Source organism: Vicugna pacos, chromosome 25 (assembly GCF_048564905.1).
Source record: "Vicugna pacos chromosome 25, VicPac4, whole genome shotgun sequence".
Taxonomy (NCBI): Eukaryota; Metazoa; Chordata; class Mammalia; order Artiodactyla; family Camelidae; genus Vicugna; species Vicugna pacos.
Window position 1 is genome coordinate 27,575,020 of NC_133011.1, and position 14,223 is coordinate 27,589,242.

The window sequence follows — 14,223 nt, forward strand, 5'->3', positions numbered from 1 at the left end:
CCTGCCGGAGGGCTCCAGTTGGGAGGGTGATTGTCCCGAGGGAGGCCTCTGAAGAAATTGCCCGGTGGAAGGAGACAAGTGGTGTGATGAGAGAAACACAAAGTGCGGAGAGAAGGCAGACCAAAAGCTCAGCTGAGAAATGTGCCCATAACGCCTTTATCAATCATTTCCACCTTTTTCTTTTTCTTTTCTTTTCTTTCCTTTCCTTTCCTTTCCTTTTCTTTTCTTTTCTTTTCTTTTCTTTTCTTTTCTTTTCTTTTCTTTTCTTTTCTTTTTTCTTTTCTTTTCTTTTCTTTTCTTTTCTTTTCTTTTCTTTTCTTTTCTTTTCTTTTCTTTTCTCTTTTCTTTTCTTTTCTTTTCTTTTCTTTTCTTTTCTTTTCTTTTCTTTTCTTTTCTCTATCCTTTCCTTTCCTTTCCTTTTCACAGTTTATGAAGCGTTTTCACACACAAGAGCTCATTTGTTCCCCACAAGCACTCGGGGAAGCAGATGCCACAGCAGCGACTCTCTCCCCTTGATACACGCCGAGGCGGAAGTCTCACTGGGGACGGTTCCATGGGCAGATGCACAGCGGTTACTAACAGTCAGATAATAAGCATCGCTTCCATCGATGAAGTACTTCCTTTGTGCCAGGCCCGTGCCGAGCCCTCGATCAACATGATCTCTTCTAATTCTCGCAAATCTGCAAGGCAGGTATTGATATTTTTTCCTTAAAAAAAAATTGAAGTAAAGTACACCTAGTGGGAAAGTCACCATTTTAATCAGTGTTTAATCAAGTGTACAGATCAGTGGCATTAGGTAGATTCACACCGTGGTGCTACCCTCACCACATTGCTCCACAGAACTCTTTTTATCTGGCAAAACCGAAATTCTGTATCCGTTCAACGATCCTCATCCCTCCCTTCCCCTAGCCCCTGGCAACCATTGTTCTATTTTCATCTGTTTGACAATTTTAGGTACCTCACATCAGTGGAATAATACCATATGTATCTTTTTGTGACTGGCTTATTTCACTTAGCATAATGTGCTCAAGGTTCATCTCTGTTGTAACAGGTGTCAAAATTACTTTCCTTTTTAAGGCTGAATAGTATTCTACCGTATATACGTATATCACATTTTGTTGTCCATTCACCCATTAATGGACACTTCGGTTGCTTCCACTTTTTGGCTATTGTGAATAATGCTGCTACGAACATGGGTTTGTGCAAATATCTCTTTGAGAAAAGACGTTATAAATCCTTTTTCTTCAGGGAGGGAAACAGATGCCCAGAGATGTTAAGTAATTTCTCCTTTTTTGTCAAATAATAAGTGGGAGAACCAATCAATCCGTGTGACTCCAGAGACAGAGTTCTTAACCATTGATTAGAGGATCTCTCAAAGTATCTGAGTTCAAATTCCCAGCTCTGCCATGAACTGACTGACATTGAGCAACTCGCTTAGCTTCTCTGATCTAAGTTATAAGGACGTTGTTGTAAGGATGATGTGAAGTGGTTTGCTAATTATAGTGCCTATCACATAGTAGGTACTGAATAAATATTGGCTTTTGTTATCACCGTAACAGCTTGTAGCAGAGATGCAGGAGAGCTAACCTAAGAACCCACGCCCTGTGATTCTTTGGCTGGAAGCTGTTTGGTGGGCTGCGGGGCTCCTGGCCAGATGCTGGCTCTTTGCCAGCCCAGTGGTGAGTTGTGCCTAGGCCACCTTTGTTACCTCACACCTGGGACAGGCCAGGTCTGCAGCCTGGATCTGCCACCCACACTCTGTACCAGCCCAGGGCAGAGGATGTCACAGTACTGTGTGACAGCAAGGTGTAAAAAAGAATCAGGAGAAGGGGGTCCCAACTCAGTGGGGCCACTAGACAGACCCCTTCCCCTCTCCTCTGGACCTCTGTTTCCTCACCTGTAGATCAAACGTTTTGCAGGTGACGATTGCCATGGTCTGTGTGTTCTGGAAACATCTAAATTGTGACCTCAGTGTGGTGTTGTGGAGGGTTTGGGTTGCATGGTCAGATGGTCTGGACTCAAACCCTGGGACTTCTGTCTGCTTACTGTGTGACCTTGAACTCGGGGCTTGTGACATCTCCAGACTTTGGTTTTCTCCTGACTGAAAATGGGGCATAACGGAGCTTGCATCATGGGGCTGCTGTGAGGATTAGGTGAGATCACATGCCTGGCATAATCAAGTTCTCACTAACTGCTGGCTGTTCGTTTCTTCTTGCGATTATGGGAAGGAATGTGTGTTGGCTTCTTGACTTCTAGGTGAGAGGCCACGGGAGTGAGAAGGGGTATAGTGAAGCCCAAGGTCACTCGCCTGTGAACCTCGGGCTCCCCCTCTGATAGCAGGAATGACTATAGCCTACATCAAAAGTCGTGGTGGGGGTTAAATGAGATCGTAACTGTAGTGTGCCCAGCACAGTGCCTGGCACATAGTGAGGGCTTAATCAAGGGATATTGATGGGAGAATTACTTTAAAGTTTTGGAAACTGTTTCTTTTCATATATTGTTAGGAAGAGTGTAAATTGATGTAATACCTGTGAAGGATGATTTGGCGATAGCTTTCAAAGCTACAAGCCCATTGAAGGGAGGATATAGCTCAGTGGTAGAGTACCTGCCTAGCATGCACAAGGTCCTGGTTCAAACCCCAGTACTTCTATTAAAATAAATAAATAAATAAACCTAATTACCTCCCATCCCCCCCAAAAACTAAAAAAAAGTTTAAAAAGTACAGTTCACTATATATATAAAAAAAAGAATAATCATAAATCTTTAAAAAACCCAAACTGCAAGTCCATCTGCCCCTTGACCCAGCAATGCCACTTCTAATTGCATAAAATAGTCAGGAAATGATCTATGTCCAATGCGGCACTGATTGTAAATGTCCACTGGTTTAGGGCTGATTAAAATAAGTTATGGTGTGGAAAACTATACAACTATGAAAAATGATAGATGAAACTCTTCATGATCTAATATGAAAAGATCTCTAAGATTTATTAGTTGAGAAAATTAAAGAGCAGAACACTATGCATCACCATAGAAGGCTTCCCACTTGGATGAAAAGGAGTGAGGGGGATGTATATAATCACATAAGCACATAAGTGCTTTTATATGCATTAAAAAAATCTGTGCACTGTAAAATGATTATGAATCAATAAAAAATGTAAAAAAAAAAAAAAGAAAGAAAGAATAAAGTTAGCCCACCTACCCAAAAAAAAAAAAAATCTGTGGAAGGCTACAGAGCAGGCACTGAGCTCCTGGGAGATTGTTCAGGGAGGGAGAGTTTTCACTATATCTTTTTGTAATTATTTTTTGTACCCTTGAGAATGTATTACCTAGTCAAAAAATTAAGTAGAGTGAACTTTTATGGAGGAGAGAAAAGAAGGCAAGGAGGAAGGGAGGGGTGGAGGGAAAGAGGGAGAGGAATCTGTTCCTAGCTCTTGTGGGCAGAGTACAAGCCACCAGAAGGACTGAAGAAGAGCCGGCTTATCCCAGCCCAGGAGGGGGCGGACGTGCTGAGCATCACGGCTCCCCGGGTCTGGCTGAGCTCGGGTGCCAATTAGGTTAAGGAAAGGAACGCTGACTTACCAGATAGAACCTGGCACCAGGAGAGGCCTGGCAGCCCTACGAGCAGGTTCTTTCGACAGGGGTGTGACAGCAAGAGCCTCGGCTCTGCCCTTGTTTTCAGCAGCTGCTCCCACACTCCCAGGCCGCTTCTGGGGTCCCTGCCCAGAAAGGGGGACACAGGTTTAGCTTGTTGGCACTCCCTCTCTCCTGAGAAAGGAGCACAGACAGAAAAGGAGGGTCCTATTGCCCTTTTTTCCCTTCCATTGTCTGATTTCATGGCAAATATAAGAGCCAATGGTATATATAGCATTTTCTGGAAACCAGAAGGTCTTAAACACACGAAAGGCAGAGATGGCGGTATTCATTCCCCAGGCTAGCAACCCTCTGCCTTCTTGAACAAATAATTTAGAGATCTATCTTCTGTCTGGGAGTTATAATAATTTCTTGTCATTGATGGTACGAATTTGGAGATGAATGCAGTTGTATATATAGATGTATATTTCTGATCGTTTTCTCAACTTTTGACTTTATACAAATCTTTTTGCCTAGGCTTTGGCACATGTTACTATTATAATAATGTCATTAATACACATAATGTGTCAGTTTGTATAAAATTCATAAGTTCTCCATACCCATGGAAAATAATAACAAATATAGTAGGAATTTACAGTTTGTTTTCACATCCTTTATCTCACTTGAGCCTCAAACACCCCTATAAGGTGGATATCTATTTGACAAACATTTACTGAGCATCCATCATGTCCAAGGTGCTATGCTAGGTCCTGGTGTTCAGAGATAAAATGACACGGCTATGGTATATATAAGGCCTAGTCTAGTCCAACACACTGTAATATGCAATTACAAACATATGTGCAAGATGATGTGGGAGCGCTGAAGAGGGACACCCAACCCAACCAAGTGGGAAGATGAGAAAAGATTTCTGGGCAAGATGTGGCCTGAGTTGATCCTTAAAAGGTGAACAGGACATAATCAGACAAAATCAGGGAGCCAGCTGACTGTGTACAGTAAAAATGAATCTTCACATTCTGGGAGAAGGGCATGCGGAGAGAGCAAGGGAGTGAAGGAGAAAAAATGGGTAAAAACATAGAGTGGGGAGAGAGAGAGAAACCCATTTTATAGATGAGAAAACTGAGGTTCAGCAGAGATGGATCCTGGCCACCCTTCATTTCCCAGGTCAAGCTACTTTTACCCCACCCTTTCCCTTTGAGTTGAGAGAGGACCAATTAGATGGTAACTAGAGTTAATGTGGTGAAATGTACAGAAATATCAAATCATTATGTTGTGTAACAGGAACTAACATAGCATTGTAGGTCAGTTATACTTCAGGAGCAAACAAACTCATAGGAAAAGAGATCCAATTTGTGGTTAACAGAGGCAGAGGGTGGAGGGGATATTGGATGGAGGTGGTCAAATGGTACAAACTTCCGTTTATAAGATAAATAAGTACTAGGGATGTAAAGTACAATACGATAAATATAATTAGCATTGTTGTATGTTATATATGAAAGTTTTTATGTGAGTAAATCCTGAGAGCTCTCATCACAAGGAAAAAAGATCTCTTTTCTATTTCTTTAATTTTGTGTCTGTATGAGACAATGGATGTTCACTAAACTTGTGGTCATCATCACATGATGTATGTAAGTCAAATCATTCTGCTGTACACTTTAAACTTTTACAGTGCTGTATGTCAATTATATCTCAGTAACACTGAAAGAAAAAAAAGAAAAATAAATAAATAATGCAAAAATATTTTTAAAAGAAAAGAAAAAGAAAAGAAAGTAGACCAGTTAGAAAGTCAAATGTAGCGGTTGCAAACAATGGCTTGGTGATGTAAAGTCCTGAATCCTGATTCCACATGGACCAAGTTATGGGAACTGTTGAATCAGCCATCTTAAAGGCATCACTGGGTTCCTAGCATCTTTTTCCTATGACCTGCAGCCAAATGATGGGAGAAGTTTGACTCAGTCTTAGGTGGCTATGCCTAACTTCATGTTGCACATTCCTTGGGAAACTTGTCAGCCCAAGACCTATTCTTTGGTGCATGGCCTTTATTTACTGGCTTGGCTTCCTTCCCTGGGGAGTGGTCTGTCTGGTTCTCTCGCCCCAGACGCACCAGGGTTGATCTGGCTCAAAACCACCCACAAGTCTGAACAGGGCCTTGCAAACCACCTCTGACTTCACAGCCCACAGTCCCACGCCGTGGGAGGTGGGCTGCGTCTGGGCTTGCTCAAGTCTGGGAACTGCAACATCTGGGTGGAGCCCACTCAGCCCAAACCCTGCTCAGGGTTGGGCACAAACCTCAGACATTGGGCTCCGGCTGGGAGGTGGCTCCCAGAATTTCCAGAGGGGAAGGCTTTTGGAGCATGCAGGCAGCGGGCGGGGTGGGAAAGGAAAGGTGGTCTCTGTTTCCCGGGGGCGTGTGAGCAACTCCTAGAAAGTGAGGGTGTTGAGCAAAAACATGGTGCCCAGGGTGGTGGTTAAGAGGCTAAGCGGTGTCCTGGGTTGGGAGGGGCTCTCCAAAGCAGACCCTGAAAAGAAGGTTCAAGTGCAGGTGACTCACTGAGGAAGCACTCCCAGGAAAAACCCGAGTGGGAAAGAGAGACATGGGACAAGGAAGAGGAAGATGCTAAACAAGAGATTGACCTTAAACTTAGAGAATCTTCATCCTTTGGAAGGATGGAGTGATTTCCTGCAAAGCCCCAGCCTTGTCCTAACCCCCAAGGGAACTGCTGGAGTATAATTTTGCCTTCAGAGTTTGTGCCATCAGGAGAAGCAGGGCCCTCACACTCCCACCCTTAGGCATTTGGCTAAGGGCTGCCTCAGGACATAAGCTCCCAAGCACTTCCTGTGGGCAAATCCCAAGGGCAAGTTTGGGACGAGAGCTTCAGGTTCAATCAGCAGCAAAGACACTAGACACGGGGGATCAGTGCTCAGAAACTGTAAAAGGGACTCAGTCACAGGGGTCTGGGACAGGTAGCGTTGGGCTAAATTATACTTACGTGCCTCTGTGACCAAGGGCAGATTACTTCATCCAGTTGACAGTCTTCTTGACTGTAAGGTAGGGACACTCATACCTCTTTCACAGAAATGTCATGCAGGGTAAACAGGATAATGTGAACAAAGTGTTTAGCACAGGGTCTGCGTGTTAGGAAAATGTTTCAACACAGCAGGTGCTCTTCTGGGGGTATTTTACTGAGGGGATTCTGATGCCAGTCAGCCTGAGCTCTGGTGCCTTTGCCTCTGCTCTTGGAACTCCCCTCCCCCTCTTGGGAATATCTTCCTTTCCCTATTAGCAAACCCAACCCCACTGGCCCCACAGCCTCCCCAAAGCTTGGTCAGGTGAAGTCTCAGGACCTCTCAGCTGACCCCACTCACCACCCAGTTGCTGCCTCACCTTGGCCTTGTGTCCTGGGAGCATCAGAGCAGAGTGCTTAAGAGCCCAGGTGCTGGAGCCAGACGGCCTCGTTTCCAGTCCTTACCCTAATGGGTGTGACTTTGGCAAAGTACTTAGTCTCTCTGCCTCAATTTCCCCATCTGTCTAATGGGATACAGTCACCCTCCCTCTTAGCTGTTGTGAGGCATTAGGGAACTAGCGCATGCAAAGTTCTCAGAGCATAGTGCTGAGTGCATGTTGGCTAGGGTGACCATCGGTATAAATTAAAGTCCTTGTGGGTCAGATCCCACCTCTGTTTACTGCCTCAATTCCTGGGTTTATAATTTTCTGATCAGCCCCTGCTATTTTCACCCCCCGGCTCTGGGGTGGGCTCCCAACCTTGACCCTGATGCTCCAAGGTCACTTCCTGTTAGAGCCCCAGATGGCCAGCATGAGGACAGTCACAAGCATGTGCACAGCACTTTCCCGTTCTCCATGCAGCACGTAGCTGATCTGATCTGTGCCTCCTTTTTAAATGAGGAAACCGAGGCCCGGAAAGATGAAGCAACATGATGAGTTCGCCCAGCTCCTAAGCAATGGAGCCCGGTTACCACCTACCAGGAAGAACCAGGTAAAAGAAAGACTTAGGGACCACACAGGCGACCTTCAACTTGTAAAGAGCTGTTATGGGGGAGGGGGGAGTAGACTTATCATGTGCCCCCAGGAGGAGGGACTGGGACCAGTAGGCCCTGATGGGATAGGGTCTCCTAGCACAGGCAGTGGGGTGGGGACTGTGTGTGGAGAATTTAAAAATGATGTAAAACTCAGGAAAAGTTGATATGCTTTTATTATCACCACATAGTAAAATTCTAAGCAACTTTAGTGATAACATATTCTTTTCCCAGGACAGATAGCTCCCACTGCCTCTCTACTGCTCAATTCACTGCTGCCAATGAGGAGAAATTATAGGGAGTTAAGTTTCAACTTTGGCAAAGAAAGATCTTTCCAACAGGCAATGATGGAATGTACTATCTTGGGTTCGGTGCATTATCTATCACTGGCAGTATACAAATAGAGGCTAAAAACCACTGGGATACTGTTCAGTGGGCTACTGAATTCACTAGGGGTGGGGGTTACCTTAAATGACCTTGAAGACACCATCCAACTCCATGAGGATCTGGAAGGAAAGACAATGGAGTGATTGAAACAAATCTGTTCAATTTAGAAAAGGGTCTTTCAGTGAAAGGAGGCTATTTGGGGGTCTTCCCCATGAGGATGTGAATAGCAATAAGACAGAAATATTCCAGGGTCATCTGAGCACAACTGCCCTCAAGAGCATTAGAAATCAAAGCACTCTGAGGGTCTGGAAGGTAGGAGATTAGGTCTGTGGTTACTAATGGTCAGAATCCAGAAGGTCACAGAGAAGAAGACACAAGTATAGCAACGAGACCCCAAAGGGAGCATGATCCTGTCACACTAACCTGGAGCAGATTGCTTACACCTCTGCGTAGTTCCCATCTTATTGGATTATAAACACTAGATAAATTAGTATGTATCAAGCCATTAGCAACAGTGCTGCATAGATAGTTGCTATTATTATCTTTTCTTACAAGGCCTACACTAATGAGTTTCTTCTGCTCTATGCCTTCCTGTGAACTGTCTCTTCCAGGAGGTCAGGATGAAGTTATTTGTCCCATCCATATCCCATTCCAGCTCCTTAATAGCTGTTCATTGATTTCTTGGGGGATAAAAGTTTTTTTTATTTTTTTTCCAGTGTAATACCTCAAAGTCATTAGAATATGTTTACTATTACATATAATTTATTTGTTCATTGATTTCTTCATTCATTCAAACACCTACCAGGCGCCTACTTGGTCCTTAGGAATTGATGTCCGAGGGACAGAATGGTCAGTAAAAATAGGTCAGATCCTTGTCTGATTGTCTGATTGGGATGGGGTGGTGGGAGCAGGTGTGGGACAGACATAAGTCATAATAATCAGATGGATGCAGTGAAGTCACAGCTGTGGTGGTCCTATCAAGAAAAGATACAGCGCTGTGAGCCTGTGAAGTTAGGCAACACCCTGGTCTGGGGTGGAGCTCCGCGATGCTTGAGCCAGGTCACAAATGCATGCATGTTAACGAGAAAGTTAGGAGACTTCCAAGCAATGTCCTAACACCCATTAGGTATCATTTACAAAGTACAGACTTTGTGTCAGGCACTCTAGTAATAACTTTCCATTTATTATTTCATCTAAATGTCACATCAACCTTTTGAAATAGAAATTATTGTTTGGCCCATTGTACAGGTTTGGGAAGTAGGACTCAGAGGGGTTCAGCAACTGATGAAAGATCACACATCTTATAAGCAGGATTTAAATTCAGCTTTAACACCAGTGCCTGGGTTTTTAACCCTGTGGGCAGAACTGTCTTTGTATCTAAAGCCTAGAACTGTGCCTGGCATGTGGTAGATGCCAATAAATGCTGTCATACAAATGTTAAACTGAATAAAAATTTTTGTTTTATTTTTTAATTGAAGTATAGTTGATTTACAATGTTGTGCTAGTTTCTGGTGTACAGCAAAGTGATTCAGTTATACATATATGTGTTCTTTTTCGTATTCTTTTCCATTAAGGTGTATTACAGTACATTGAATATAATTCCCTGTGCTATACAGTAGACACTTGTTGTTTATCTATTTTACATATAGTAGTTTATATCTGCTAATCCCAAACTCCTAATTGATCCCTCCTCCACCCCTATTTCCCTTTGGTAACCATAAGTTTGTTTTCTATGTCTGTGAGTCTGTTTCTATTTCGTAAATAAGTTCATTTCTATCATTTTTTGAGATTCCACATATAAGTGATATATATTGATCTTTGTCTGACTTACTTCACTTAGTATGATAATCTCTAGGTCCATCCATGTTGCTGCAAATGGTATTATTTCATTCTTTTTTTATGGCTGAGTAGTATTCCATTGTACATGTATACCATATCTTCTTTATCCATTCATCTGTTGATGGACATTTAGATTGTTCCATGTCTTGGCTTTTGTAAATAGTGCTGCTATGAACATTAGGGAGCATGTGTCTTTATGAATTAGAGGTTTCTTCAGATAATATGCCCAGAAGCATGGTTGCTGGATCATATGGTAACTTTATTTTTAGTTTTTTAAAGAAACTCTCATACTGTTTTCCATAGGGGCTGCATCAATTTACGTTTCCACCAACAGTGTAGGAAGGTTCTCTGTTCTCCACACCGTCTCCAGCATTTGTTATTTGTAGCCTTTTGAATGATGGCCATTCTCACTGGTGTGAGATGATACCTCATTGTAGTTCTAATTGGCATTTCTCTAATAATTAGCAATGTTGAGGATCTTTTCATGTGCCTATTGGCCATCAGTATGTCTTCTTTGGAGAAATATCTATTTAAGTTGTCTGCCTACTTTTTGATTGGTTTTTGTTTTTTTTTCTATTGAGTTGTATGAGCTAAACTGAATAAAGTTGGACTGAGGGGGAAGAAAGACTCCCATGTATAGGGGAGAATCATGACTAGACTATATATTGGCAGAGGGTAGAGAGGGAAGGGTCTCAGGAAGAAGGAATTTCAATGGCAAAGGCTGCAGGGGTCAATATACAGGGCCTGAGTGAGGATGCTCCTTGAAAGAATTTTCTTGTTTGATAGGTAGTGAGCCCTTTGGTCATTAGAAGTATTCAAATGCAGATGGGATGAACACTTTGCCTGTCTCTGAAAAGGCAGTAAGTCTAAATTATCTTTCATACTTATTTCCGTACTGGGGCTGATCTAATATAAAGTGTTCTTGCAAACAATCACTCCAGATTCACCAGTTCCCAAAATCTCTTACCTAAGTGGAAACCTAAGCTAAATGAGGGTGGAAAGGTGAGCTGGCAGCTGCTGAAGGAAGCCAGACAGTGTGACAGATATTAGGAAAGATGGAGCCATCGTCTGAATATCAGATGACTCTGAAACTACAGCCTGAGACAGAAGAGGTGGATGTGAGCCCCTAGGCAGTGCCTAGATACAGCATTCAGTAGGTGGTAGTGTTTTTTCTTATCAGGTACTCAATTTTTTAAAATTGTTTTCGCCAGACCATTGCTTTTATTTTATAAAACAGGACTTTGGGTCAAACTGGTATCCAAGGGATAGAGGAATAAAAATTATTTTCCTCTCCTGCCAAAGGATTGTCCTTTGGCTCCTGCAAGAGTGGATCTTGGCAAGCACTGTGATTTCATCCCATCTTACTTGCCAGGTTAAGTGAGCGTTGCCAGAGGCCCAGGTCCCAGGCCTTCTGTGGATTGCAGAGTCTGGATATCTGTGGTTTCTAGGAAGGGATGCCTGAACCTCCATTTCCCTTTTCTGGGGTTCAGAAAGTAAAAATGAATATTCAAGTCACACTTGCAAATCCCAGGTCTTCAAAGCATGGAACCATAAACCCTGTACATTGTGCTCAATATCTGATGCTTTCCTCACGATATTGCATGAGGGGTACCTACAGGTGAATAAACTGCAGGTTAACTGTGCCCCAGGTTATACGGCTGGAAGGTGGTAGAGCCTACAGTTCCCTTCTCCTCACAAGGAAGCTGAATGTAGCCATTAAGAGCACAGCTCTTCATGCCAGTAAGAACTGGACTCAAATTCTAGTTCCATCACTTTTTGATCATGTGGCTGTGGGCAAGCATTTAAGCTCTCTAAGATTTTCCTTTTGGAAAAAATCTTTGTCAAAGTTCTGGGGATACTATGGATCTCATGTTCTCCCTTCTGGATATTTCATGGTTCTTTCTCTTCCTTTTTGTTGGCTTCTCATGTCGCATACATTGGATGTTGCCGAACAGTCCATTCTCCTTCCTCTTTTCTTCCCTTTTGCTCTATATCCCCTTCTCCTTGGCAATCTCATGGGGAAGAGTGAAGGGAGAATTGCATGCTGGCTTTTAATCTTCCACTTGGAAATGTGACACACAACTTATGCTCACAATTCACTGGGCCGAGCAAATCACAGGTCCATATCTAACTTCAAGATGGATGTGCTCTTGATGAGAGGAGCCCCAGGTGAGAAGAGCATCTGGTACCTCTTTTAGAGCTGTTTTATAAACACATCAGAGTCCTCAACTCTCCCTCTGTCCAGAAGATGTACATACGTATTTTTCATCCTTTAGAAATTTACAACTAATCATGCTTCCCTCTTTACTTTGGCTGCTAGAAAAAGCCAAATTTGCTGTCTGCCTATAGCAATTTTACAGAAACTATGACATGAAGGTGATATGTTAAACTTATGGCTTAAATATAATTTTATTTCATTTCCTTGTGGTTTCCTTTGTCTGACTTCTCTATTTTTAAAAATTCTCTTGTGCAAATTTGTATATGCCACTCAAATCATTATTTGAATAATCGGGGTAAAAACAAATGCATGCATATCCACCTACCATACATCCACACACTATTGCAGCCCTATCTCTCGTAAGAAAGACTGTAGTAATTTATCACTGGTTATCGCCACTGGAATGTCCTACAATTACCTCAAATACAATATTTTCCAAACAAAACTTATTATCTTTCCCCTAAATGGTCTCCTTTATTTAAATTCCTTTTTTCACGAATAGCTTAACCACATGTGGCTGATTACCACACACACACACAAAAAAAAAACCCCAAAAAACCCTAAATCTTTCACCCAACCCTGTATCCTCATCCTATTGGTTTATGTTTCACAACTTCTTTTTTTGTTTGTTTCACAACTTCTTAATATCCAGTCAAATGAGTCATTCTGTTCCATCCAGATATGCCATGTGTCTTTCCATTACCATGTCTTTACTCATACTATTTCCTATGTTGAAAATGACCACCACCAGCTCCCCACCGGTAGGAAAGCTTCCCATGCTTTAAAACTCATCTCAGCTATCTTTCTTTTAGAATGCCTGGCTCCATCAGCCAACCAAATGAGAGCAATCTTTCCTCCCAATATCACTGATTATATTTGACTTAATTGACCTTACACTGTGCATTTCTCATCCACTTACTTTACCTTCCTAATACTTAGGGAGCTCTTGGGGGCAAAGACCATGCCTTACTCTGCTTTATTATTTGCAGCACCCAGTTCTTTCTGGTGTAGTGTTGAATTGCCTTGAGCCTGAAGTTCATCATAGGTGAACTTGCCTACCTATCAAATGGGAGCAAGAGTATGTCTGGCTCCTCCCTCTCCTTCACCCATTATATCTACAAGTACTTCAAGCACCTCTCCCAGCTATTCTCACTTCACAATTTCTACTCCCTTGCTTCAGAGCCCAACATCTCTCACATGGACAATTACAAAAGCCCCCATCACCTCTTCCAGTCTTCAAGGCTGGTAACTCTAAAATACATATCCTTCCCTTGGCTTAAAACTTTTCTTCCCTCATTCCCAAGGGCAATGAGACCAAGTCAAAGTTTCTTTTGTGGCATAAAGCGTTCTACATACTCTAGCGCTGCCCATTTCTCCTGTCTTGATGCCTCTCAGAATCTATACTTTTTCTGGTCATGCATTCCTTCCCATCCCTACTTAGAAGAATAAGGCCAGCCATGTGGTGGGTATTTATTGTTTTTGTCTGCTCATTCCTTCTCTCCTTCTTTGGGTAACATATCCTTCCCTTTTAAGAACATAGGTGTCATTTGACCTATGCTGACTAGTTAGAGGACATCACTCCCTTCTCCAGGACACAGTCCAATGAGAGTCTTTCTTGAGATTTTTTCAAAGAGGAGCTGAGTGAGTGGTTTCAAGCTCAGAACTGCCCATGTTACGTCCTGTGAAAAATAAAGGAAATCAACTCAGAGAGACAAGCATAAACAAGATACTTGGAGCAAGCCCTCCACACGGCCCTGGGCATCCTGGCTCTGGTTTCCAGGCTGATTCCAGGCATGTTTGTTCAATTCTCCTTTCTAGTCCATGAGCCACCCCACGAACCTCCATTTTAACATGTAAGTGTTGGTTAATCTTTCTCTTCTCAACTAGACTGTAAGCTCCATGAGTGCAGGAACTGTATTTATTTCATTCTCCACAGTATCTCCAGCACCTAGATTAATATTTACTTATTAACTGAAGGACAGGTCTGTGGAGGGAGGGCAGAGGGATATTATGACCTGCCAGATGGTCTCCCAGAGGCCCATCCAAGGAGGACTTTGCATGGACAGACCCAAGATTCATTGGTAAAAGAAAGAACTGCCTCATCCTCCTCCATACCCTGTGTAGACAAGTGATCCACTCAAGGTAAGATTTCCTTT

At 42.8% G+C, this 14,223-nt stretch overlaps 1 long non-coding RNA gene across 2 annotated transcripts; it reads right to left on the reverse strand.

Moving 5' to 3' along the window:
- Positions 1 to 201: 201 nt before the first annotated feature.
- Positions 202 to 13,872, reverse strand: LOC140689306 (uncharacterized). Of its 2 annotated transcripts, XR_012064215.1 has the most exons (7): positions 9,842 to 13,872; positions 8,813 to 8,984; positions 8,090 to 8,129; positions 7,352 to 7,566; positions 6,579 to 6,630; positions 3,580 to 3,716; positions 202 to 680 (listed from the first exon to the last, which is right to left on the reverse strand). It is a non-coding gene; the product is annotated as an uncharacterized lncRNA (long non-coding RNA). The 2 variants fall into 2 exon arrangements; XR_012064214.1 differs by having other exon boundaries at positions 6,579 to 7,566.
- Positions 13,873 to 14,223: the final 351 nt, after the last annotated feature.